Source organism: Ascaphus truei, chromosome 1 (genome assembly GCF_040206685.1).
Source record: "Ascaphus truei isolate aAscTru1 chromosome 1, aAscTru1.hap1, whole genome shotgun sequence".
In the NCBI taxonomy this organism is placed as follows: domain Eukaryota; kingdom Metazoa; phylum Chordata; class Amphibia; order Anura; family Ascaphidae; genus Ascaphus; species Ascaphus truei.
Window position 1 is genome coordinate 11,686,713 of NC_134483.1, and position 26,780 is coordinate 11,713,492.

Genomic DNA, 26,780 nt, shown 5'->3' on the forward strand with positions numbered 1-26,780 from the left:
TTGCATGGATTGCTTATATAAGCCAGGCGCAGTCACCTCACAGGCTGTGCTCTTATTACTGAGCTGCTCCTGTTTAGCAGCTGCGTCTCCAGCGACTCCTTCCACGAAACTTCTAAGTTGCAGATAACGTCTCAGTAAACATGTTTTCCTCTCAGCTGTCAAATATTTCCTCTCATTTATCCGAGAAAGAGAAAACATTTGGGGAGCTATTTTCTCAAATTACTGTCTTGCAAAAGAATCGTGTTTAAAAATGTGTTTTCGAGACAAAACAAACACTATGTTGCTACGTGTGTGCCTCAGAAGGCTGAGTAAGGTCCCTGTAATTACCGAGACCGCAGCCCAGCCTGGTGCTGCTAATGTGTGTATAATGATCACAGCAGCATTGGAGATTCTGATCCATAAACCCTGTAACATCGGAGTTCTCAACTGCAGTCCATAAACCCCCCCACAACAGGTCAAGTTTTCAGGATATCCCTGCTTCAGCACAGGTTATGCCAGGGGGCGCAAACTTTTTTCCCTGCGCCCCCCTACTGGCGGTACCCTCACTCCCGCGCCCCCCCCCTAACTCACACTCACCTGCGCTCCGGCGTCATGACGTCACGATGCCATAGCAACGTGACGTCACATGACCTCGCTGCGTCATTTCGACGCCGCGTTGCCATGGCGACGCAGGAAGGAAGCCACCGGAGCCTAGGTAAGTGAAGGTTTACAGAGGCCCTGCAGCTCCCCCGGCACTTAATTTAAGTGCCTTCGGGAAGCGCGCGGGGCCTCTGTAAACCCCGCGCCCCCCCGCCGGCGGTCTCGCGCCCCCCCCTGGGGTTCGCGCCACCCAGTTTGCGCACCGCTGGGTTATGCAGTCAAAGACTGAGCCTCTGATTGAGCCACCTGTGCTGAAGCAGGGATATCCTGAAAACTTGACCTGTTGGGGTGGGGTCTTGAGGCCTGGAGTTGAGAACCTTTGTTGCTGTGTGCTCACTGTGCTGCAGCCGTCTCTGACAGTGAAGGGGTTAACTAGTTAAAGACGCAGTCTGTTTATGAAATAAATCCTGTTTTCTTTGAAAATTAAAACAGAACCAAACAGTAAGTCAGGGGTGCGCAATCTTTTTCTTTGTGCCCCCCTGCCTGCTCTCCCACCCCCCAACCCCCTCTTACCTTCTCTCCGGCATACAGTAGGCAACGCCATGTAACGCTGCGTTACCATTTGACCCCGCAGCGTTATTTGAAGCCATGTTGTCATGGTGACACGCCATCGGATGCCGGTTGAGAGCAGGTAACAGAAAGTTACAGAGGCTTCGTGCGCTCCCCCCGCATTTAATTTAAATGTTGTGGGGAAGAGTGCGGAGCCTCTGTAAGCGCTGCATCCCCGCTCCCCCAGAAAACATTGCGCCCCCCAGTTTGCGCGCCCCTGCAGTAAGTGTTTAAGTGAAAAAGTAGTGTTACTGCAGATTTGTAAATAAGAAAGTAGTGGTACAGTGGTGCACTTCGCAAACCTGTATTTGTTAATAGGTTAAAACTAGGTCCTAGCGCCATTTAAAGGGGAATTTTCCCCTGCACGTTTGATTTTTGTTTGCTGAGGATTCCTTCCTCATACATTTATTATCAGTGATTTCATTGTTTTTTTTTCCTGGTCACTGATTTATTTTTTAAATGTGTATTTTATTTTTAAAACATGATCCCAAACCCTAAATTAAAATAACCGCGAAGACCCTCTCAGTTACTGTCATAACGGCAAGCAATTCGTGACATAATTGGACCTCAAAGAATCTTATGTGTGAAGCTCAGGGTTACACTGCTTCACTGAGAAGACCTTTTGTAGTCTGCATGAAAAACAGCTCAGTGCTTTTCAGGTGGGGAGAGCAAATGAGAATAATAATTATTATTATTAACGTTTCCATGTAAAGTGCCACCATGTTCTGCAGCGCGGTACAATGAGTAAGTATATTATATAAACAGAATGACATATAAATAAGGACACACAAGCGAGAACAGATATAGGAGGTAACGAGTGCCCTGATCCTGAGAGCTTACACTCCAGAAGGATTAGGGGACAGTATTGAAACAAAAGGTAATGTGGCTGCTCATTGTGGGACAGAGTATGTCTCAGGGAGGAGTATGGTAAACCTGCATCTCTGGTCCCATTAAGCTTTGGGGGCGTGGATGTTAGGGGTTGTTAGATAGCATGGAGTTTGGTCCAGCTGTACAGCTGGTCCCAATAGGGATGGGGGGAGGGGTGGATGTTAAGAGTATGTCAGAGAGGATGAGTTGCCATGTACGGGGTTTGATACTTTTTAAACAAAAATTATAACAAAATAAAAAATGGCTAAGGTTGGTAATTTGCCTTAAATTGCATTGAATTGAATTTTCGGGGGGACAGCAGCTTTGAACCCCTTGCTGACACAGGGACCAGCAGTGTACATTTTTTTTTTAATTTGAACCCTTTCACAGAGACATTACTGTACATGAATTTGAATCTAATTCTGTAATCTGCAATAAGATTTGACCAATGCCAAAAGTTGTTAAAGAAGCAGGATTATGTCAATACAAAAATATGCTTCGGTTTACTAGTAAGATTTATTTGTTTCTCCTCAGTATATCCATAGAAACATTACCAATGTAACCAACTCGTTACAAAAGCCATTTGCGTAACTCTGTGACAATCTAGATCAACATGCAAGGTAGGTGACTACGGGGCACGGCTTATGAAACAACAAATATTACATTCCCAATTATGAGAGCTATTAAAATGTGTCAGTATTGCTCGTGCTTTACAAGACTCCAACTTCTGGAACTCAATTGTGATGTAGAACGAGTTACAGTGTCGGCACCAGAGCAAGCTATGTGACCGTGGTTCCTCTTTCCTGGAGGATTATCGCGGTGTTGGGGTCCGATCCAGAAGCATTGACCTCCCCGTCTCCCCATCTCCCGCAGAGATGTTACGGCAGGCACCGTCTACGGAGCCACGCCCTTTTGCTTTTTCAGCCGCGGCTCCGGGGTCAGTGAATCATGGTACATCTGTAGCTGGGCACCACATGGTCCCTGAGATGTTTGGTATATTTCTGAGGGATTCACTTCCTGGGTCCAATTAGTTCCTCGATCGTCATCAGACTTAAACACATGGGTGGATTTAAGTCAAATATGTGCGATTGACTCCCTACTGGGACCAAAGGTGTTGATGAATCTCATCAGATTTATTCTGTAGAAACTTTTTATTTGAAGTCAACAATGTTAACCATTTACTAGTCAGGGCATGAGAAAATATTTTGTAAATTACTTGCCTCTTTCACTAAAAAAGGACACTCAATTTGCATCTTTAAAGCAAACATCTTCAAAACGTTCAGCGCACCGGTAACAATTGTCTTGCTATATATGGATGCAATCAATTTGAAATTGTTGCATACCACTATGCTAGAGCTGTAATGTAACTGTGAAGATCTGTAAATTATTAACTTTATGAATTTACTTTCATATCCAAAAAGTATACAGGCATACCCCGCATTAACGTACGCAATGGGACGGGAGCATGTATGTAAAGCGAAAATGTACTTAAAGTGAAGCACTACCTTTTTTCCACTTATCGATGCATGTACTGAACTGCAATCGTCATATACGTGCATAACTGATGTAAATAATGCGTTTGTAACAGGCTCTATAGTCTCCCCGCTTGCGTACAGCTTCGGTACAGGTAGGGAGCTGGTATTGCTGTTAAGGACGTGCTGACAGGCGCATGCGTGACCTGCCGTTTGCCTATTGAGCGATATGTACTTACTCGCGAGTGTACTTAAAGTGAGTGTCCTTAAACCGGGGTATGCCTGTATAGCTTTAGTTGATATTGCAGTTGTTAAGGCAATATTAAAATGCTTATGGTTACATTAGAAATTAAAATAATAAAGTCATGACATTCTTACTGGGTACCATCCCACACATAAAAGATATCATCAATAAACCGTGAACCATAAAAATACGGGTTTTGTGTAATCACCCATATTTTCAGAAAACACTGTTTAGCTCTCCCACAAGTTGAGAAATAGATTTGCATAGGATGACGGACCCAGCAGTCCCTGTCAACTGTAAATATAAGAGCTTGCTAAAAATAGTTATGAGGTAACACGAATCGTATCAACTCCAGTGTAGTCATGAAATTCCTAACTTCCAGTGTCACTCATACTTAAATACTCAACAGGTTTGATACCATTAGAATGGTTAATACAGTATTAGTATAAAGTAATTCCATATCACATGTAACTATACAGTAACTAATTGACTTGGCCTTTTTATATTTATATTGTAATGTCGTAATAAACATTGGACGGCTTGTGAGTATGGGGATTTGTCTCTCCTTCTCAGGGACGTCTTCAAAAGGCACTGTTTCTCCATGTTTAGAAATAATCAGTAAATAACCAAGCACATCTTTTGACACTTATCTTATATGCAAAAGTCTAGGCTGAGGTGTTCAGAGGAGAGGGTTAAAACAAACATTTTATACGTGGTTACAATACGAACATATACTGTGTCAGAGAGTTTTATGCGTAACGTCTTTTTGCTGTGAATTAGCTTTTTGATAGATGTGGAAAGTAACATAAAGAGGCGGATTATAACTTTGGAAACCAAATCTCATGTACAGCACACCTGTGAGTACGTTACCTGCATACGGGATAAGGGTTAATAGACAGCTCTCCAGCTAGCCTACTTTTCACCTTTGAAAATGTCCCTCAAATGAACAATATCTCCTCTCAATCTGTCCCAATGTACCATTTGTCACGAACAGCACACAAGTGAGCACGTGACTTCGATATGCAACCAGGGTTAATACACAGGGCTACTCTAACCAACTCAATATTAAACCCTTACTCAATTGAAGTCATATCTATCTACTTTCACCACCCAAGAACTATGCAAAAAATGTAATTAATATATACAGCTAAATCCCATTACAACGCGAATCCGCTTATAACGCGATGCAAGCGTGGCTCCCAATTTTCGTATTTATGAATACTTTACAACATGATTATTGGTATCTTAAATACTTTATTGTACAATGCTCACAATTGTTACATTATTTCTAACACGATCCGCTTATAGCGCGATGTGATTCTTTGGACCCCAAGCATAGCGTTATATGGGGGCTGAGCTGTATCTGTCAGGATCTCAGGTCCCTGTTTATTCTAAAAAACTATACACTTAACACACAGAAAAATCTTTTGTAGCAAAATGTGTTTACAAACGTAAATACTCTCTACATATCATGCAACAGTTCATTCAGAACCCCAAAGCATTACTTGTTAAAGAAATGTTTAATATATAAAAATACTGTGCTTTAGATAATAATATAATAATAATAATAATATGTTCTTGTATAGCACTGTTAGTTTTAAATAGTACTTTACAGAGACATTTTGCAGGCACAGGTCCCTGCCCCATGGAATTTTTTTATTGCATCTATTTTTTGGTACCTGAGGCACAGGGAGATAAACTGACTTGCCCAAGGTCACAAGGAGCCGACACCAGGAATTGAACCAGGCTCCCCAGCTTCAAACCTCAATGCCAGTCAGTGTCTTTACTCACTGAGCCACTCCTTGATTACAGAAAAAGAGTATTACAAGAACATACAATTACAATAAATGCAGAACAATTTCTTAAAATAACAGGATAAAACATAAACCAGAATTCCCTATACAGTACGTCATCATATGTAGCAGGTTTTCCCCCAGAGGTCACTGGCGTAGAAAAATGAAAATTCACGTGCTTGATCCCAAACACACCTCTGTTGAATTCTGATTTTATAACTCCAGGGCAAGACCTATTTTCCTACCATTCAAAACCACATAAGCCCACTCCTCTTGAAAAACTCTGCTGTAAAAAGATGTTTTAAAATCCTGACTCATTATATAAACACTCATAATTTAATTTCCCCAATATTTAGACAGACGCCATGTCCACGACTGTGTGCTTTCTCTCCACGCGCACGCCTGCATATAAAATGTGACAGCGTAATGTCTATTTTCGTAGGAGAAACAATTATCTGTCCTGGGCACCTCTTACCCGTGTAGCATGTGTTATGACATGATTTGTCTTATTGCCCCAATGCTGTATATGAAACTTTTTGTTATGTAGAATAGATGACGTCACATGATATTCTCATATTTAATAAAGTCCTCCAACTAAGTGGTGACCTGTTTCTCACCTCTCTCCGGGATGCACAAGTGATCGGTCAATGTTTCGTTTTCTAGGAGGCTGACAGTCTAGTATTTGGCTATCATTTATAGAATTCTAATCGACACATTTTATTGAGCCATCAGTGATAACCGCCCACCTCTCCCCCCCTCCCCCCAATTAAGCACACTCTAAAGATCTGCACTGACCCAGGAAGGGTCTTGGCATGTCATTTGCCCAAAATATATACAGGTAAACCCCGTTATAGCTCGGTCCTCAAGGTCCACCCCGAGACCATCGCGTTAGTAACGGGATCGCGCTAATTTTAAAAAAAATGGCCGCCGCGCGCCTGATCGGGAGGGAGGGAGTGAGGAGGGAAGGAAGGAAGAGGCCTGCACAACATGCGGGCCGCATGCCGTCTGGCCTCTCTGTGGGGCCCGCAATGACTCTGGCCGGGCGCCAGTTAATTAAATAAATAAAATAAAAAAGTTAAAAAAACCGGTGGCGATTCATCCCTCCTCCCAGCCCCCTCCCTCTCAGCCCCCTCCCTCTCCCTCTCAGCCCCCTCCCTCTCCCTCCCTGCCCCCTCCCAGCCCCCTCCCTCTCAGCCCCCTCCCTCTCCCTCCCAGCCCCCTCCCTCTCCCCTCCCTCCCCCTCCCTCTCCCTGCCCCCTCCCAGCCTCCGGCAGCCGTGTGTTTTTTTTTCTTCCGGAGAGGTCAGAGCATGCCGGGGGCGGGGCTTAGGCTTAGTACCGGGGAGAGAGGATGTGCTGAGCTGATCTAAGGTAGGGGGGGAAAAACGGGCTGGTGGGGGGGTGTTAAAAACGGGCTGGTGGGGGGGTGTGAAAAACGGGCTGGTGGGGGGGGTGTGTGAAAAACGGCCTGGTGGGGGGTGGACTGCTGACATGTGAGGAGGGGTGGGCTGCTGACATGTGAGTTGGGGTGGGCTGCTGACATGTGAGGGGGGGTGGGCTGCTGACATGTGATGGGGGGGTGGGCTGCTGACATGTGAGGGGGTGGGCTGCTGACGTGATTCTGCTGACATGTGAGGGGGGGTGGGCTGCTGACATGTGATTCTGCTGACATGTGAGGGGGGGTGGGCTGCTGACATGTGAGGGGAAGGGTGGGCTGCTGACATGTGAGGGGAGGGGTGGTCTGCTGACATGTGAGTGTATTGTGAGAGCTGTGTGCTGTGAGAGTGTGCTGTGAGCAGTGTGCAGTGAGCAGTGTGCAGTGAGTAGTGTGCAGTGAGCAATGAGAGTTTATGCAGTGGGAGTGTGTGCAGTGAGAGTGTGTGCAGTTGGAGTGTGTGCAGTGGGAGTGTGTGCAGTGGAAGTATGTGCAGTGGGAGTGTGTGCGTGCAGTGGGAGTGTGTGTGTGCAGTGGGAGTGTGTGCGTGCAGTGTAGAGTGTGTGCGTGCAGTGTAGAGTGTGTGCGTGCAGTGTAGAGTGTGTGCGTGCAGTGTAGAGTGTGTGCAGTGTGTGCAGTGTAGAGTGTGTGCAGTGTAGTGTGTGCAGTGAGTGCTGGGAGTGTGTGCAGTGTGTGCAGTGTGCAGTGTGTGCAGTGTGTGCAGTGTGCAGTGAGAGTGTGTGCAGTGAGAGTGTGTGCAGTGAGAGTGTGTGCAGTGAGAGTGTGTGCAGTGAGAGTGTGTGCAGTGAGAGTGTGTGCAGTGAGAGTGTGTGCAGTGGAAGTGTGTGCAGTGAGAGTGTGTGCAGTGAGAGTGTGTGCAGTGAGTGTGTGCAGTGAGAGTGTGTGCAGTGAGCAGTGTGTGCAGTGTGTGCAGTGAGCAGTGTGTGCAGTGAGCAGTGTGTGCAGTGAGCAGTGTGTGCAGTGAGAGTGAGCAGTGTGTGCAGTTTAAAAAAACAAAACAACGGGAGCCACGTGAAAACCGATTCGCGTTATAACCGATTTGCGTTATAACGGGTCGCGTTATAACGGGGTTTACCTGTATATATATATATATATATATATATATATATATATATATATATATATATATATATATTATTTAAAACAAAAGGTAACCACATTTAAATCTGAAGCACCAGATTTAGTACAATACTGAATATCTCATGATATTATCATGACACCAGATTTCCCTTTCATACTATATTTAAGTTCCAGAAAAGTGAGTAGCTAGGGGGATAAAAATGCTCTCATAGTTTGGGTTACACTTTGAAAAGCTAAGGTTAAACACAGTTTTATTTAAATGAAAGCACCAAACACCCAACTTTAGTGCCATACTTACTAAGTGGTGCTAAGCCATACAACAGATTATAAACTATTCAATGTAATTCATTACAATAGGACACGCTGCATGTTATGGGGCAGTAAGGTGTTTTATGCATAAGCACTGCTTTGTAAAAATATCATGTGCAGTCCCTTAAGCAGGTCACTGCCATTGGTTCATTTTAGTGCTAGCAGAGACGTCAAGTTTAATATCCAACCCCACATTGCCAAGAGACCTCAATGCATCTACATTCCCGTCTCAATAGGATGATGGGTCATCTTATAAAGTAAACAGAAGCAAACTCAAAGCATTCCAGCTCTACAGTATAAGTTGATGACTGCTGCTGAATACATACTTATCTATTATTTATCTCTCTGCAGGGATATAAAACCCACATAGCTAATCATAGCCAACAGCACTGCTGAAAACACCTACCCAGCTATTATCTGCAGGAGCGCTTTGACTTGACAGTCTGATTGTAAAGCCCAGGGGGACCCAAACTTAGTTTTTCCCTTTCTTAATTTAATGTTTAACAAATCCTTTAATCACCCTAAGTCCCTAACATGCCTACAGAGAACACGCTGAAAGGGAAATGAAGCTGCAAGCTTTGCGCTGTCTGCTTTGCAAACTGTAAAAAAGGTTTTGTTCTTCATTAAACCCTCCTGCTGCTACAGGGGCAGCAAAAGGGTAATAAAAAAAACGAATATAGTGCTTTATTTATCAGGCCTTGGGGGGAAACTAGTACAAAAAAAAGATAAAAAAATATATATTAATCATCAACTGGATTATTTTTCTTCGTAAATCTGGTGCAGGGCGACTTTGTTAAACCCTAATAAAACAGAGGAAATATCTATTCCTCTCCCGAGGAGAGTCGGTGTCAAAGGAATTAACCCGCTTCTCCGCCAGGCCGTTAAAGACCCCTCCGGCAGCGAGGAGATTAAACACATTTTACATACAGTGTCAGACCCAGGTGATGCCACAGATATATGTGCTACCTGAGGCTTGGAGGATTTGATTTAGATACAGGTACAGGTGTAGCAGACGTTACTGCTCCCAATGATGGGATGCATTGTGCTATCGATTGTGAGCTATTTAACCGTACATCCAAGACCAGCAACAGAAAATGCAGCACACCGAACTTCATACAACTTGAAAGGAAAACCATTGAAGCAAAGTGGTAAATTCTTGTGTGTTTTCATACAAAGAAATACAGAAACAGTGATAACAATGCGAGACCTGACAAAGGGCCCAGTGGAGGCGTGAGACTTTCTTTTCCAGTGCTCCTCTCTGCTTTATTATATCGTATTGAGACTCGGCTCCAATTGGCGTCTTTCCATAAACTTGTGTGAAGTTTGGTGTTCTGACTTTTTTTTTCATTATTCATTTTGAACTTTAAAGGAGCAGTTCAGCTAACCAGGACAAAAATATATATATATAAACTGAATCCTTAGAAATATCCAATCACCGTTAAATAAAACGGTCTTAGTTATTTCTGTCTTGTGAAAAAGGCATATTACAGTATGTATCACGTCTTGAGGAGAGGAGTTAAGCATATCAGCTGCTTCTGTTTACTTGTTTGAATAGTGATGGCACCATAATTACTTTGGAAACCAGGGGGCAAAGCTAAGAAAACAATTAGGATGATTGGCAAACACCTTATCACTGAAAGACATCAGATAAAGATTATTACTCCTGACTTAAAGCTTTGGATTATCATGGAAATGTTAAAAGTTTGAATATATATATATTATGTAGCCTAGGCTGGTCCAGACTGCCTCCTGTCATGTAAGTCCTGATAGCTACAAGCTATGACAGGTTAATCCTGGGGCTTTTGACCCCCCCCCCCCTCCTGCTACTCTCTGAGTGACGAAAGAAGCGGTGACCTGGTGTTTGCATGCAGCCAATAGTGGTGCAGACACTAGGCCCTCCCCTTCCAGATCTCAGAGAGGAAGTGCCCAAGAATTAGCAGTCCTGGTCTGGAGGAGGAAGGGACCAGTAGACTGTGAGTCTCTCCCATCGGGGATGAGCATGCCCACCTGAACATCTGATTGATAGAGGACCCTATGCTATCAAGGGGATCCAGCACCATCCATAGGAATGAATCCTAGGAACCCCTGCAATGCTCTATCACCATCATGTGCAGTGACTGCAAGAATAAAGCCCTTGTTCTTTAATATATCTGTCTGAGTGTCAGTCTTTGGGCAGATGGAAGGTACAGTATGTTGTGGGGGTGCTGATCTCTGGAACCCTGGAGCTCACTAGAACTGAAGGCGCAAGCACCTGAAAGAATCTCAAGGATCACAAAAGCCTGTCCTGGTCTCCATCACATCGCAGACAACTCAGATCTCCTGACACTAACAGGTATGCCTCTGCACCACACTGGCAGTATCTCCCAGAGGGAGGGGGAAACAGTGCTACAATTAAAAAAACATGTACTTATATTTAAGTATTTATAACATATTTACATATATGTGTTTTACTATAAGGTGTCAGTTAGCTACATTTAACTTATGTGACACTATGCTTAATTTATGCAAATATTTGATTTGACTACAGTATTCCTCTATTCCTGTGGAGTGACCACCAGCCATAAAGACCCCCCCCCCCCCCCCCCCCAAGAAAAAAGAAACTTAGGCCAAGATTCTCAAAGCTGCAAGGTTGCTATTCCATGCAAACTGGCATGGAAAGTCTCACTCCCGTGTCAGCTCGCATGGAACAGCAATCTCTCATCTTTCAGAATCTGAGCCATAGACTGGTTTGAATGGAAAACAGCCACAGCTTTTATTAAACATTCACAAACATTATCCTTGCCAGCAAAACATCATCAAATAATATCCCGCTGCAAGGCTAGAGCATTAGCGCTCCCTACCAAAACAGGGCCAGAACCCATACCATCAGCCAAATATGCACCAGCTCACCACACCATCCGGTCGGCAGCTACCCTTTTTATGCCTAAAATTGGTTCTGTGCCCCACAGATTGCCAAAGCCCTTTTATACCATTATACAAACTAATGTTCAACGTGTCTTACCCAATCTCTGTTTGGTGTTTCTGTTCCCTGTACCCAGAGACTCAGAGTGTATTAAAATATACTTTAATATAGTTTTAATGTGTTTAAACATTCGGAACCGATGTCCAAACAGGCAGCCCGTACAAACCCAGAGGAGCCGGAATGTCTGCTGAACATCGGAAATCAAGCAGCCAGAGGATGCCCAGAGGTGTGAACAGCATTTGGTAAGCGGGGAGAGGTGAAGTACTAGGTCCGGAGAGCAATGGCAGTCCTCCGGGATTCCACTTGTTCTGCTAGATCTAGTGGAGCCTGCCCAGCGGGTGGCATTGAGATGGCTGTGGGGGTATATGGCAGGCTTGCGCATGCCCCTTAGCTGCTTAGAATTTCCTGCTGACCCGGCTTTTCTAGCCGGCTCGGCTTCGATTGGTTGCTTGGGAAAGTTCCCACACGCTGATTGGCTATCTGCTCTGTTTCTATTTTATGAATGAAGCAGAGAACACTATGAGAAGCCCTGAGTCAATCAGATCGTGTGTTCCCCTTGAGTCTGAGCTGAAAGATCGCGTGCTGGATTTTCAAAGATGCTTTGTTTGTAATAGCAAAGGAACCGGCTTCGATTTCCAAGAAGTTCTCAGAAACGAACGTAGCGGACGCGGCTGGGATTTTAAGCCGATTTGAGTTCCATTAGATTTGGACTAACCCACGGTCAGGAGGGACCAAGTTCTCAGAAGAGAACGTAGCGGTGGCGTGTGGAATTTTATGCCGATTTGGGTTCCAGGAGATTCAGGGGTAAGTCCCGGGCAGGGTAAAACTCTCCCATAGAGTTCCCTGCACCTAGGAAAGTCTAGTTTTCGACCCCAGTCCCATAGTAAGCGCGTCTTTTTGTCTGTATTTTGTTTTCCGTTGTGTGTAAGCGGAATTTATGACCAATAAATTACAATTTATTTCATTACCTTGTTTTGCTCAATGAATGATCCTGGTAAAAAGGTGTAAATAACCTGGTCTCCCGTGACAGGCTTATGTCTACACTAAACCATTAACAAAAAGAATGATTCCTGCTTTCCCACCAATTAGGCTAAAATAAAATAATAATCTCGTGAAAAAGGGTTATTTTGCTAAACCCTTTGGCCAAAGCATTTATAAGCTTGCAAGCCACGACAAGGCATAACCGTATGCAGGTACCTAGACTAAATATATGTAATAGTTGTCCCATGGACTGGTGAAAAAATGTGTGAAAGCCCTGAAGGGGTTAAATAAACATAAGCTTATGTGTGTAGTGCAATAAAAATCTGGCTAAAGCCAGTATCATAGTTACCTTACTGAGAGGCAAATTGTGGGTGCACTAGTTCCCTTGTGAATATAATAAAACTTACACATATTCCTCTCCACCAAGGTTATTGCCAAACTGAGATTTCAACCATACAACCTGGTGTCAGCTCATATTACTGCCCAATACACATAGGAATGCCCAATTATCCACACCATGACCTACAAGATAAATTATTGTATATAATGTATACCCTGTTCATTTATGTAACTGTATTTGTAACCATGTATTATTTGTCTTAACTCTGTGCCCAGGACATACTTGAAAACGAGAGGTAACTCTCAATGTATTACTTCCAGGTAAAATATTTTATACATAAATAAATAAATAACATAAACAGAAGAAAAAAACATTTAACCTAAATTAATTAAATTAGGCTGAATATTACTTTGATAACACTAAGGTTCCCTACATTCAATTTGCATCAGTTCTTTCTACTTTTGGTCCAATCTCCCCACTTCTATAGCTGCACTAATTCGGAAATATTGTGTCATAAAATCCCCAGTCAAAAGCTTCAGAGCTCCTAAACATCTCTTAAAAACCTTGTTAGGCTGATATCTTGATAACGGGTGAATAGTTTCCTGAGTAAGGAACAAACCGACCCCTACAGGCTTGACTAATTGAAAGTCCCAAATCAAACTAACTGCACATGAAGAGCCCGGTAAACCAAATAAAAAAGCCCACACGCGTTCTCTTCGTATCAGCTTTTTACTTTCTTATTCAAAACCTAAGCATCTACTCTGATGCCAAGACATCACCCCCCCTGCCTGAATTTCCACTGGTCTCTTTGACTTCATACTGCAGCTGATTATTTTATAATAGACAGATTTATTTTTGTAAAAAACATGCAAGATTAGCCAAAGTGAGCACACATTCTTCTGTGAACAATGAAATAAAAGCTATGCACATTCCTACATTCCTAGGAAACACTGACCATTAATTAAATTGAGTACATGTTAGACAAGGAATGTGTGTCATGCTGTATGTTGCCTTGTTTCACTGCTGCAGTACACTAAGTTGAAACGATTATCCCCCACCACATACCCAACCTTTAGTGCCCTGGGAGACGGGGAGCTAGCATCCGCTCTATCACATTGCCATTTTAATAACACATTAGGAGCTGTATGGGCCTTTTCTAAGCTATGCATAAGTAAAGTTTTATGTCATTGCTGCTGTAGACATTGACTGTCTGTTTTTACATACAGCACAGATGTTACATAATTAGTGGTTGGCCGCCAGGTGTAAATTGGCAATTCTGACAGATGTTAAGGGTGGGTGTAGCACTGCCTGTCTGGCACAGCACAGATGGCACGAAAGGGGCTGACTTGTTTGGGCCACAACTACTAATAGATTTTGAACATTCAAATATGCATAATATATGATGTCGAAATTGGTTTGTTATAGCAATAAGATGATGTTGATGATGTTATGGTGGTTTGTGAAGTGATGATATGACTGTGGGTAACGGTCAGTAAATAACTGCAGGTTAGCCAAGTAGATAATTAACCCCACCTTGCTTTGTTCCTCTGATGAGGGTCCATTATTGTCCATTAAACTAAATCTATAAATTCATTTGTGGCGACAAATTATACCAGGCAAATACAGTATGTAAAAAAATAAGTTCTAATATATATAATTTTGTTATTGGTTGGTGGGAGGAGGTGGAGGAAATAAATGGGGAATTTATTAGTCATGACCTTGTGGGCCTCTCCTCCATTAACTTTTTCTGGATCCGGTGGGGCCTGCAACTGTAGACGTTAAAGAGGGTAAAGCAGCATTTTTTTTTACAGGATGGGAACCAGGAACTCCCTGGAGCAAAACAATATGATTTTGAGTTCTGGTGTCCTTATTGGTAATTGTATCAGTATAACTTCCTGGTTGAAAATGTGATGTAGGGGGTAACCAGACTCTCAAATAAAGGTTATCATTTATCAGGCCCATTTTGGTTACCCCTATCCAAGTATAAGGGTTCAAGAGAGTTAGCTCTTGGACCCAGTAACATTGTATGCTTCAACTGTACTTTGCGTAAATAAAGTATGTTCTGTGTTTTCATCTTTCCAGGCATGCCAGTGAGCAGGGATTGCTAGGGGATGAGTTTCAAGGGGGTTTTGAGGAGGAATTGTTGTGAATGTGCCTAGGTAGTTGGGGTCTGGAGTTGTCGGTTCCCCTAAAAATATACCCGAGAATCATGCTTGATTCCCAGATACATGTAGGCACATTGTCCCGGCAATATCTCCCTTTGGAAATGCAAGCGCGACTAGGGTTCCCTGCTTTAGCATAGCCCAGAAAGGTGAATGGGGCACAGGGATGAATATGTGTCCCTGTAGCTGAGGGGATCCCTAGGTTAAGGGGGGTACCCTAGTTAGTGCCCATGTAGCCCAGAACCTGTATTGGGTTTGTGGGAGCTCCATCTGTATATGAGGTTGTAATGGGACTCTCAGAGTCCAGGCTAAGTCCAAGCGATAGTGTGTGGGGAATACAGGCTGATAGGAATAAAAGTACATCTTTCTATTCTATTCCCCATTCACAGAGACTTAGGGATGTATTAAACTATATGTTATTAATACAGTGTTAATACTGTAATATACTGTTGTGTACTGTAATGTGATGGGACTTTCGGAACCGATGCCCAAACAGACTGCTAGGGCTAACCCATAGACCCCAGTAAGTCTGCTGGACATCGGAGTTCAAAGTAGCCAGATATGCCAAAGGTGTGAAAGCCATTTGGGTGTCAGGGAAGGGCTCAAGTACCCAGGTACGGGGAACAATGGCAGTCGTCCGGGCTGCCATTTGCTCTGCCAGACCTAGTGGAGCCTGACCCAGCGGGTGACATTGAGATAGCCAGGGACGGAGGTGGCAAACTCACGCATGTCCCTTGGCAATTTCATATTTCCCGCTGGCCCGGCTTTTCATACCGGCTTTGCTCTGATTGGCTACTGAGAAAGTTCCCACGTGATGATTGGCTGCTGAGTTTCATGAATGAAACTCAGAATACTATAGAGAATGTCTGAGCCAATGATAAGGGAGATCCCCAGTAGTAAGAGCGCGGGCTTTTCAAAGTTGCTCATGCGCGAATAGCAGAGCAACCGGCTTCGATTTCAAGCGAGAAAAGCCTGCCTGCCAGATTCTAAGTCCCGACTTCTGCGACCAAGTTCTCAAAATCGTACGTAGCGGACGCGGCTGGGATTTGATGCCGACTTCTGTTCCAGAGGATCGGTGGTAGCTCGCGGTCAAGAAAAATCCACGTTCTCAGGAGAGAAGGGAGCGGAGGCGTGTGGAACTTCCCGCCGATTTGGAAACCAGGAGATTCCGGGCTGAGTCCCGGTCAGGGAAAAACTCTTATTTAGAGTTCCCTGCACCTAGGAAAGTCTAGTTTTCGACCGCAAACCCCCAGTACATGTTTCTTTTCATCTATATTTTGTGTATCATAGTGTGTAAGCGAAATTTGTGCGAATAAACTTCAATGTATTTCATTACCTTGTTTTGCTCAGTGAATGATCCCGGTTAAAAAGGTGTAAACTGCCTGGTCTCACTTGACACAAAATACCATAAGATCCTTGTTGTGTGAAAATACAGTTCCTGAGAAAGGATTAATGGTGCCAGGAAATAATGCAGTTACTGTAGTTTTAGTAGCACAGAAGAATATTATTTAAATAAAACACATTTATCACAGTGTATTTTCTGAACTCTGTCTTCATGATGTTCTCCTGCTGGAGTCACACAGGGCTACAGTAAACACCCGTGGCTGTTACAGCATCATGTGTGCAGCAATCTTTCTCTATATCGTTTTCGTGACAAACCGCTTCACAGACCTTACTGTAACTAAAGACATGTAATATAGTGATTATAAGAACCTGGTGACAGTGAGGCATGGTCTGCAGGTAATAACAAAACTTCATCATTTGCCAATTTATTTAGCCAATGCATAGGTGGGATGCATTTGGAGCAGAAAAGGCATACCGTAATAAAAATAATAATAATTTTATCTTGTATCGCGCTGATAGTGCACCCATAGAATTTGGACAAACACAAGTCCCTACTGTGTAGAGGTTACAACCTCCCTGAAGCACAGGGAGATAAAGTGACATGCTAAGGTCGCAAGGAGCTGACACCCGGAATTGAAACCGGGCCCCCCTGATTCACTTTCAGACTCCGGGGCCTCTTCAGATAGCTTCTATGACTTTGCTGCTATCTCGAACGGTTTGTAATTTGTGTTATCACGGTATTCAGAAAGAATCTGAAACCGTGAGGCAGGAAAATGCCAATACTGCTCAGGACAGCAGCGATGAGATCTCAGCCTCTCTCAAAGTTCTCCCAGTACGATCTGGCCGCAGCTGTATAGAGAGCTGAGCAGAGAGAGCCGCCTCTCCCTGCACTGCTCTCACAGGCGATCAAACTGTTTTTATTTAAATTCTAATAATTGTGTGCAGAACTATGGGGTCTCCGGAGCTGAACGGCATTAATTTCAAGTCCGGGGACACCCTGCTTCTTGAGATACTGGCCCCGTTATGGGGTGATGGTATCTCCTATGCATTTAAATATACCACGTGGTACTCTCACAATCCGATTGGTTCCAGGACCATCCCTTAAAGATGATGTCACATCCTTTTAAAAAAATGGAACGTCACCTGGTACTTCAACCAATTAGATCGGGGATCAATCTGATTGGTTGTAGCACCATGTGATGGCAGCCATTTTGTTTTAAGGATGTGACATACCGCCCTTGAAGATGACGTCACGTCCTTAAAAAAAGGAACCCTGTCACATGGTACAGCATCCGATCAGATTGGAGCTGTACCATCTGACACCAAAATGTGATGTCACAGGCCTTGTAGAAGGCCTGTCCCGTCTCATTTTAGCTTAAGAAGCCTTTGGGACAACATCCACCCTATGAATTTAATGGATTACAAATAACAGGTGAAGAAAGAAGACGATAAAGAAGAAGATGGACTTACCGGCTGTTGAGGATCATTGCATCGAGTGTCAAGAGGTTCCTGCTTTGCTGATGGACTCGGAATCGGATGGTGAAGAAGTCAAAGGTAAGAAAAACATTGATTGTATTTTTTTTTTCATTGCGTTTTTTGGATTCTTGTTTTTTTTTAAATTCTGTTTTATTTATATTTTGTTTTTTGGATTCTTGTTTTTTCTAAGTGTTTTTTTTATGCTGATTTTTTCTAATTCGGTATTTTATGCTTGTTTTTTTATGCTTTTTTTTAGGTTGCCCATTGACTGCCTATGTGTTTATCTATGCCCATTTCGGGCTGTAGAAAAATACAGTGACAGACAATGCATTTATTTTGGAAAATGCTTGTTTTTAATTGTTATGTTTTTTGTATTTTTGTTTCTTGTTTTTAGTTAATTATTATGTTTTTTGTAGGGCTTGTTTTAATTAAATTTAAATGTTGTTTACAGGTGCGCCGACGAGTATTCTAAAACTTGCCTTAAACTTGCCTTGGAAAATCTGAGGCTATCACCAACAAGACCCAGGTACATGCTGGGTACATGCTGGGTACATGCTGCAACATTTCAGTGACATTTCTGCAGAGACTAATGGCACATCGGATTAACACAGCAGGGGTCCCTGGCAGTCCCATTCAGTTTGCCAGGACCCCCACTGTTAATCCAACGGGCCATTAGTCTGTCTGCAGAAATGTCACTGAAATGTTGCTGCATATACCCAGCATGTACCCAGCATGTACCTGGGTCTTGTTGGTGATTGCCCCAGATTTGTTTTAGCATTCTCATCGGCACTACAGTAGGTGCTTTGTTTATTTAATTTTTGTGTTGTTTAGGTGCTTGTTATTTTTTAATTGTTGTGTGTTTTTTAGGTGCTAGGTTTTTTTTTATTGTTGTATCTTTTTGGTGCTGTATTATTTTTAGGTTACCCATTGACTGCAATAGTGGCTAATCATGCCCATATTATATGGGCATGATGTACCACTGTGCCAATCAATGGGTAGAGGGTGTGGATAGTTGCACCAGGAGGATGGTTAGGCCTCCTTGGTGGGTAGTCGGGGAGGGGGGTTAACCCCTTAACTACTATAGTGGTTACTAACTGCTTAGGTGATTAAGGGGTTAGTTGCCATTCGTTTGTATTTTGATTGTACTGTTGCTTCCCACTGAGGACATGGACGTGGAGGATGGTGATGCGGATGGCTTTCATCCTGTCAGGGGTAAGTAGAAGTTGTATTTACTTTATGCTGGCTGGGTAATGTTTCATTTAATATGGGCAAATTACTATTATGAATATCTGGATAATAGTAATTTTGTCCATTACTGTACTGTAATGTAGGTTATTGGGAGTAGAGGGGGTGCCCATTCTTTACCATTGGGTTAGCTTTGCTCCCATTGAGGGCATAGGAAACCACATTGGCAATGAATGGGTGCATTGTCTAATATTGTGTTGTAATGTTTATTGTGGGTAACAGAGGTGGTTGAAGGTGGTATTTGGCCTGTGGTGGGTGTTTATGCCTACCGGATGGGTAGCGGGAGAGGTTAACTACTTCATTACCTTAGAAGCAGTAACCACAAAGGTAATGAAGGGGTTAACTACTTCCACAATACCCCCGCAAGTAAACACCCACTATGGGCCAAATACCACCTCCACCCACCCCCACTACCCACAGTAAGCCGGGCACTGATAGTTAACCCCTTCATTTCCTTAGCGGTTAGCCGCTAAGTTAATGAAGCTGCCTGTAAATGTATTTTTATTGGATAGGATTGAAGCCGGGGGTCTCCGGAGCTGGTATTAATGTGTATCAGCTCCGGCGACTCCCAGCATCAATCCGATGCAGGAAAAATGCCCTTTTTCCCCCTAAGTCCCACTCTCAAATCCCATCCCACCATCCCACTCACCTCAAAGATGAGATCTTTGATAAACTCGCTTTTTCACAGCCCCGGTGAGATTCTCATGGGTACTAGAAAAGCGTGATTTCGCTGTTTGGCAGCTCCCACTCGGTGGAGGAGCGAGAACTCGTGGGAAAATGTTCTCCCCATACGAGTTTGGCAACTCATCGAGACTTTCTGAATAACAACCTTGCCAAATTGTGCGAGAACAGTTCCAAATCCTCATTGAATTGGTTATAGAAGCTACCTGAATAGGCCCCTCAGTGTCTTTACTCACTGAGCTGCTCCTTCAGTAAGTGTGTGACTCAAGAAAATACATTGAAGGCTATTTATCAAGTGAGAGAAAAAGGGCAGGCAGCAAAACAGCATTATAATATTCACTGCCACATAGGCTGGCAACAAAAGGATTTAAAACATAGTTTGTTAAGCGCAGTTTATTAATAGCATACTCATTTTTGCGCACAGATGTTAAACTGTGCTGGAGGCGTTTTAATTATATTAGCACAAATTAGCTTTGCTTGATGCCAACTCTGGTGCTCCACCCCAACACAATAATTAAAATGAAGACGCAGTAAGTAAAGCGCTAGTTAATGGGCATATTAAGATAGAAATTTGTTTTGTTTTCTAACTACAAAGCAATGGCTGGTGGTTAACACAAGGAAAATTACCAATTTAATATAACTCTCCGGGGAATATGTATCAAGGGATAAAAACTGGAAGTTTGGTGTTAAGCTTGCCCAAAGGGTTTTTATATATATTTAGGGATGTGTTAGGTTGCCTTCTGTTGTTGCAGTGCGTCTCCGGAGAGAGCGGTGTAAGTTTCTGCGGTGGCCCAACAGTATAGGGTGCCGCCATGTTGATTGCGCAACAGTAAGGGCACTGTCAGAACGCAGAGAGGTCGCGCATGCGCGGTGCAAGCGCGTGAATGGCTGGCCAATAATATAGAGGCTCAGCCAGTAACTACAACTCCCAGGAGCGTTAGCAGAGTCACCTGACACCAGGGAGCCAAAAGGAGGGCTGGATTCATGGGAGGCAGGAAAGGGAAGCGTGGGGGAGAGACAACGCTAGTCAGAGGGCACCAGAGGAGCAGGGAAGGAGGTAGTGGGAGTGCAGGGTGTCCGTGACCCACCTGCATAGGTTAGATCTTCCCTGAGGGCCCAAAGAGATTCCCTGAGTCACCGTAGGTTGTGGACTGCAGGGAAGCCCTATAGTGATAGTGACATCATCCCCTTACTGAATAAACAGCTAGGGACAAATTGTGCAGAGTTGCGGTTGCTGAAGTCATCTGGGACCAGGTTGCTGAGCATCATGACATCAGACCAACTGCGCTGGATCGGCGGATCCTTTTTGAAGTTGTCACCGGTCACCGCAGTGACCGGAAGGTATTTAAATAAAGTGCACCAACACCGGTCAACAGGCGCTGATCCCGCCTTAGGGAACACTCTTTGGGGACACTAAATGGAGTGGCCAAAGGACTGAGGCTATATACATTACAGTACATGGATGCGGTGTGGGGCACGCGGTGACGGGACAGAGACACTACTCCTTAAGAGAGTGGCCGAGCCACTAGCGTTATAAGTATAGTATAAGTAATGAGTATGTGATATGTGTTATTGCCACTAGTGTTATAAGTATAGTATAAGTAATGAGTATGTGATATGTGTTATTGCCACGGTTAAGTAACAAAGGTTATTATTGCGTTCCAGTAAACTCAGTTAAAGCATATGTGTGTTTCTATGGTTCTTTCTCAGGGGAATCTTACATGATGGGGATCCTGGGTAAGTGGAGGCGCTGCCATTAAAGATAAGTGTTACCCCAGGCTCCCAGTTAGCGGAAGCTCATATCTCCTGGAGCCACAGGTGTGTGTGTGTGCAGTACCCGTAGTTCCTCTAGAGCATAGGAAAGAGGGCTACATTTGGAGGTGCTGCTGAGTCAGACCTGGGGTGCCCTATATATTTTTTTCTCAACTGTGCTCTATTTTTGTTCCGCCATGTTTGTGCCCTCACAGCCTGAGGTGCGTAAGTGGGCCCAGCGGCATGAAATACCCTGACCTGTGCCCTTGCCATTGGACACGTCCCCACCACCATCTCCCTGGGCACCGTGACTGATCAATTAAGGAAGCTTCCGTTCCTGGACACTGCCCGAGTGCAAGACCACTTTTATGACGGGGAGCATAACTGGCGTAAAATGTTATTCGTTACAGACCAGGCCCTGAAGCCATTCCCTCAGTATTAATACTGCCCGACGCTCCCGGCATTCGTTTCCCGCTGGTTCATGTGGATAACGCCGAACCCCTGGCTGCGTCCACACCACAGAGGGTTTACCCTGGTCCATCATGCACAGTCACGACCAACCCTTTCTATACCCCTGAGAGCAGTTTTAAACCCCGATGGCCCGCTGCAATGCGTATAGGCGCTTCGTTCACTCCCTCTGCCATTAGGCCAGCGCTAAGCAGAACCAGCATGTCTAGACTGGATGCCTACTCCCCTGCGGGGAATAGTCTGCCTGATAACGTGTCTCTTCCTGTGCTAGCAGAAGCCATACACCTCTCCACACAATCCCATCAATACCGGAAGCTGAAGGCGTTCTTTGGCGACAAACCAACCCCGCTGGGAGAAGTCGGTTTTGAAGAGTGGTTGGATCATACGGAACAGGTACTTCCTGAGTGGTCCTGCATGGATGCTGTGCGAAGGCAGCGCATAATCGATTGCCTGCGACCCCCAGCTTCTCACATAGTGTACTGTTACAGGGACGATTATCCAGATGCCGATACGGCTGGCATCATTTACGCCCTTACCAAAGCTTATGGGATCCCAGTGGATGCGTTTGCACTGATGGCCAAGTTTCATGCCCTGGCTCAAAAGGAGGGAGAAATGGTGTCTGACTTCCTTAGGCGTCTGCATTTGGATCTGTGGACCCTGGTAAGAAGGAAGGTGGTGTAGAAGGTGGATGCCGACGGACTGCGCACCACCCAATTACTGAGAGGACTCCCCCTGCATCCGGTGTCCCTGCGCGTCAGTGGCTGCTTAGTGCCGGGACAAGCGCTGACGTTTGATGACCTGATGGACCGCGTGCAGGCACATGAGACTGTGCTGTTGGGACGTGACTTGACCCCGGGAAAGAAGACGGGTGTGATTGCCAAAGAAGCTAATAAGTCAGAAGCTAAAGTTGAGGCGGTTGGGGAGGCGAACCCGGAAAAGGAGGACCTTGAAGAACCTACCGCTGCCCGGGAGCACCCTGCCTCGGGGCGAACGTCGCTGACATTCCGAGATAGCCCCTCCCACAGCCATCTCCAGTGTTACGCCTGCGGAAAGATGGGGCATATTCGAGCGTACTGCCATTCTCAACGAAGAACGGCATCCCGACTGGCCAAGTCCATGCTGTGCACTCCTCAAACCAGTGAAGCGGCGGGCCCGTCCCCGATGAATAGCCGAATTGGACCGGCAGCCATAGTCAAGGTGGTGATTGAAGGTATCTATGCCTCTGCACTGATGGATACTGGATCCCAGGTGACAATAGTGTATCGACCCTTCTACGATCAACATCAGCATCGGCTGCCACTACTATCCGCCGACTCCCTGAGGTTGAGAGGACTGAGCCATGAAGACTACCCTATTGATGGAGTGGTGAAAGTACACCTGGATATACCTCAGTTGAACAGGCATCATCCCATGGAGGTGGAAGCGTTAGTGTGCCCGGAACCCCAGGATTATCCCAGTGCCCCTATAATAATGGGGACCAATACAGACATCGTCCAAGCGTTGATCCGCATGTATTTGCAGGAAGCAGGTGAACTACCATTGCCGGCTCTCGCTGCTTGCCCGGTGTTACAAGAGGCTTGCGGTAGAATTGCGACCGAAGAAGAACATGGGATGTTGTACAACCAAGAGTGCGGGGTGACCGAGATTCCTCCCAGAGAAGGAAAAATGATGGTTGCAACGTGTCATTATCCCCCCAGACGTCCGGAGGATCGACTTTTCTCGTTGGAAAGCATGGCACTTGATGACCAGCGACTCGGCTACGAGGTGTTGGCCTCGGTGAAGAAGTAGGCGGGAAGAATCCCGTCCCAAACTCAAGTATATATGAGAAACCTCTCTCTTTACCCCATGTGCATTGATCATCGGCAGCAGCTGGGTCGAATCTACCCGGTGACCCCTGAGTGGAAGGCAGAAGGTAGATGCTCAGTGGCCACCGTTCATACAGTAACTCGTTCATACAGTAACGTTGGCGTTCGACTTCGGAGACTCTCCGTTGACAGAGGAGTGGAAGGGGAGATTGCAGACCAGGCTAGAAACTCGACGGGAGGTGTTTTCCATACGTGATATGGACGTGGGGTGCAGTCGCAGCGCCCGCCATACTATTCCACTGAATGACACAACGCCGTTCCGCGAGCGATCCCGCCGCATAGCACCCCAAGATGTGGAAGAGGTGAGAAGGCTATAGCCGAATGGAGGAGGCCGGTATTGTTCAAGGATCACGAAGTCCCTATGCCTCGCCTATCGTGGTAGTACGCAAAACGTATGGGACCGTACGTCTATGTGTGGACTATCGGACGTTGAACAATCGTACTGCACCCGACCAGTACACCCTCCCACGAATCGAAGATATTCTGAACGCCTTGTCTGGGAGCTAGTGGTTCAGCGTGCTGGATTTGAGGTCTGGATACTATCAGGTACCCATGGATTCAGAAGATCAAGAGGGAACAGCTTTCATCTGCCCGCTCGGGTTCTACCAGTTCAAGCACATACCGCAGGGGATTTGTGGAGCACCTGCAACCTTTCAGCGGTTGATGGAAAAGACGCTGGGGGACATGAACCCGCAAGAATGCCTGGTGTACCTGGATGACATTATAGTGTTCGGGAAAACCCTGGAGGAACACGAGGAGCGGTTGTTGAAGGTGCTGGATCGACTCCGACAGGAGGGGCTTAAGCGGTCTATGGACAAATGCAAGTTCTGCCGCACGTCCGTGACATATGTGGGCCATATTGTATCAGCGGAAGGGATATCAACTGATCTGGGGAAGATGGAGGCGTTAGTGAATTGGCCCAGAACCAACAATGTCCAGGAACTACGGTCCTTCTTGGGGTTTTGCGGTTACTACCGTCGATTTGTGGAAGGCTACTCAAGCAAAGCTAAAATCCTGAATAACCTATTAAAGATCTATTCTGAAGACCCAGGAAGGAAAGCTACCACTGCACAAACACCCTTCGGGGAGAAATGGACCCCTGCCTGTGAAAAAGTGTTCTTGGGGCTGAAAACAAATCTAACACAAGCCCCAGTGTTGGCCTATGCCGATCCCGATCGAGAATACGTTCTGCACGTGGATGCCAGCTTCAACGGCTTGGGGGCAGTGTTACATCAGAAACATGATACTGGACACCGACCGGTGGCATATGCCACTCGAAGCTTGACCCCAAGCGAGCAGAACTATCCAGTCCACAAGTTTGAGTTTCTAGCCCTCAAGTGGGCTGTGGTGGACAAGCTACACGATTATTTGTATGGAGTACAGTTCGAGGTAAGGACTGACAACAACCCAATGACCCACATCAATACGTCCGCCAAATTGGATGCGACGGGTCACCGGTGGTTAGCGGCGCTTGCTAACTATCGGTTCAATCTTAAGTACAAACCCGGGCCCATCAACATAGGGGCAGATGCTCTGTCGCGAAGACCGGGGCTCCATCCTACTACCGATGAGGAAGTGTGGGAAGAGATTCCGGGGCCTGGCATACGTGCACTATGTTCTCTAGCTTCAGTGGTCAACGATCAAGTGGCATTTTCAGAATTAAGACTAGCTGATTCACTAGGGTGTCAATCCCGGGCAGTCCCTAGAGCGTACCGACATCCGGAAGGAATGAATATCACGGAGGATAAGATCATTTCATGGAAGGATTTGGTGCAATGTCAGATTCAAGACCCAGTGGGGGAACTAGCCCGTCAAGCCTTGCAACAAGAGAATCCTGCTATACTTAAGCAAGCTCACAGAGAACTAGTTAACCTATTAATGAAGGAGTTCGAATTGGACAACTGCTTATTGTACCGGGTTATACCGTACCATAATCATCCCGACCAGCGGCAATTATTCTTGCCTCAGATTCTAAGAAACATGGTGCTCCGGGCGCTACATGATGATCATGGCCATCTTGGCATTGACAAAACGTCCGGGTTACTTCGTGATTGCTTCTATTGGCCAAAAATGAGAGAGTCGGTAGAGAGGCATTGCCAACAGTGCACTCGCTGTATACAGAGGAAGACACTCCCCACCCGGGCGGCCCCCATGGGCCATCTGAAAAGCTCCGGCCCCATGGACCTGGTGTGCATGGATTTCTTGTGTATCGAGCCCAACACGCGGGGTATTGAAAATGTGCTGGTGATCACAGACCACTACACAAGATACGCTCAAGCTTTTCCTACCAAAGACCAACGGGCAGTGACAGTAGCCAGGGTACTGTGGGAGAAATATTTCATTCACTATGGACTGCCGAATCGATTGCACTCTGATCAGAGCAGGGACTTCGAGAGTACCCTCATTTGGGAGTTGCTGAGGTTGTTGAATATCACAAAGTCAAGAACTACTCCATACCATCCGGAAGGGGATGCCATGCCTGAACGATTCAACCGAACGACATGTTAGGCTCATTGAAAGGCTCTCAGAAGACTGAGTGGAGTAAACACGTAGAGACGTTGGTGCACGCTTATAACTGTACTCGACATGAGTCTACAGGGTATACTCCGCACTTCTTGATGTTTGGAAGAAAAGCTAGGCTGCCCGTGGATGTGCTACTGCGGATATCTACTGATGGGGTATCCAACAGGACGCACTTTCGATATGTGCAAAGGTTACAAGACAGTCTGCAGCAGACCTATAAATTGGCCGAGAAGGCAGCGGCGCAATTGAATGCGAGTAATAAAAAGCGCTATGATCACAAGGTGCGACATAAAGACATCCGCCCCGGGGATGCGGTTCTCCTCCGTAACTTGGGCATTCCTGGAAAGCACAAACTGGCTGACCGGTGGAGGGATGGGGTGTATGAAGTGGAATCACAGATGCCTGGCCTCCCGGTATACTGCATCAAGGACTCCGAAGGCCGGGTAAAGGTATGGCATAGAAACCATCTCCTCCCTATACCTCAAGTAGGGGACAACGAATTGGAGGTGCCCACTGTTTCACTCGATGGAGAAGCTGATAGTACAGAGGATGGCCCAGAGACTGTAATAAATG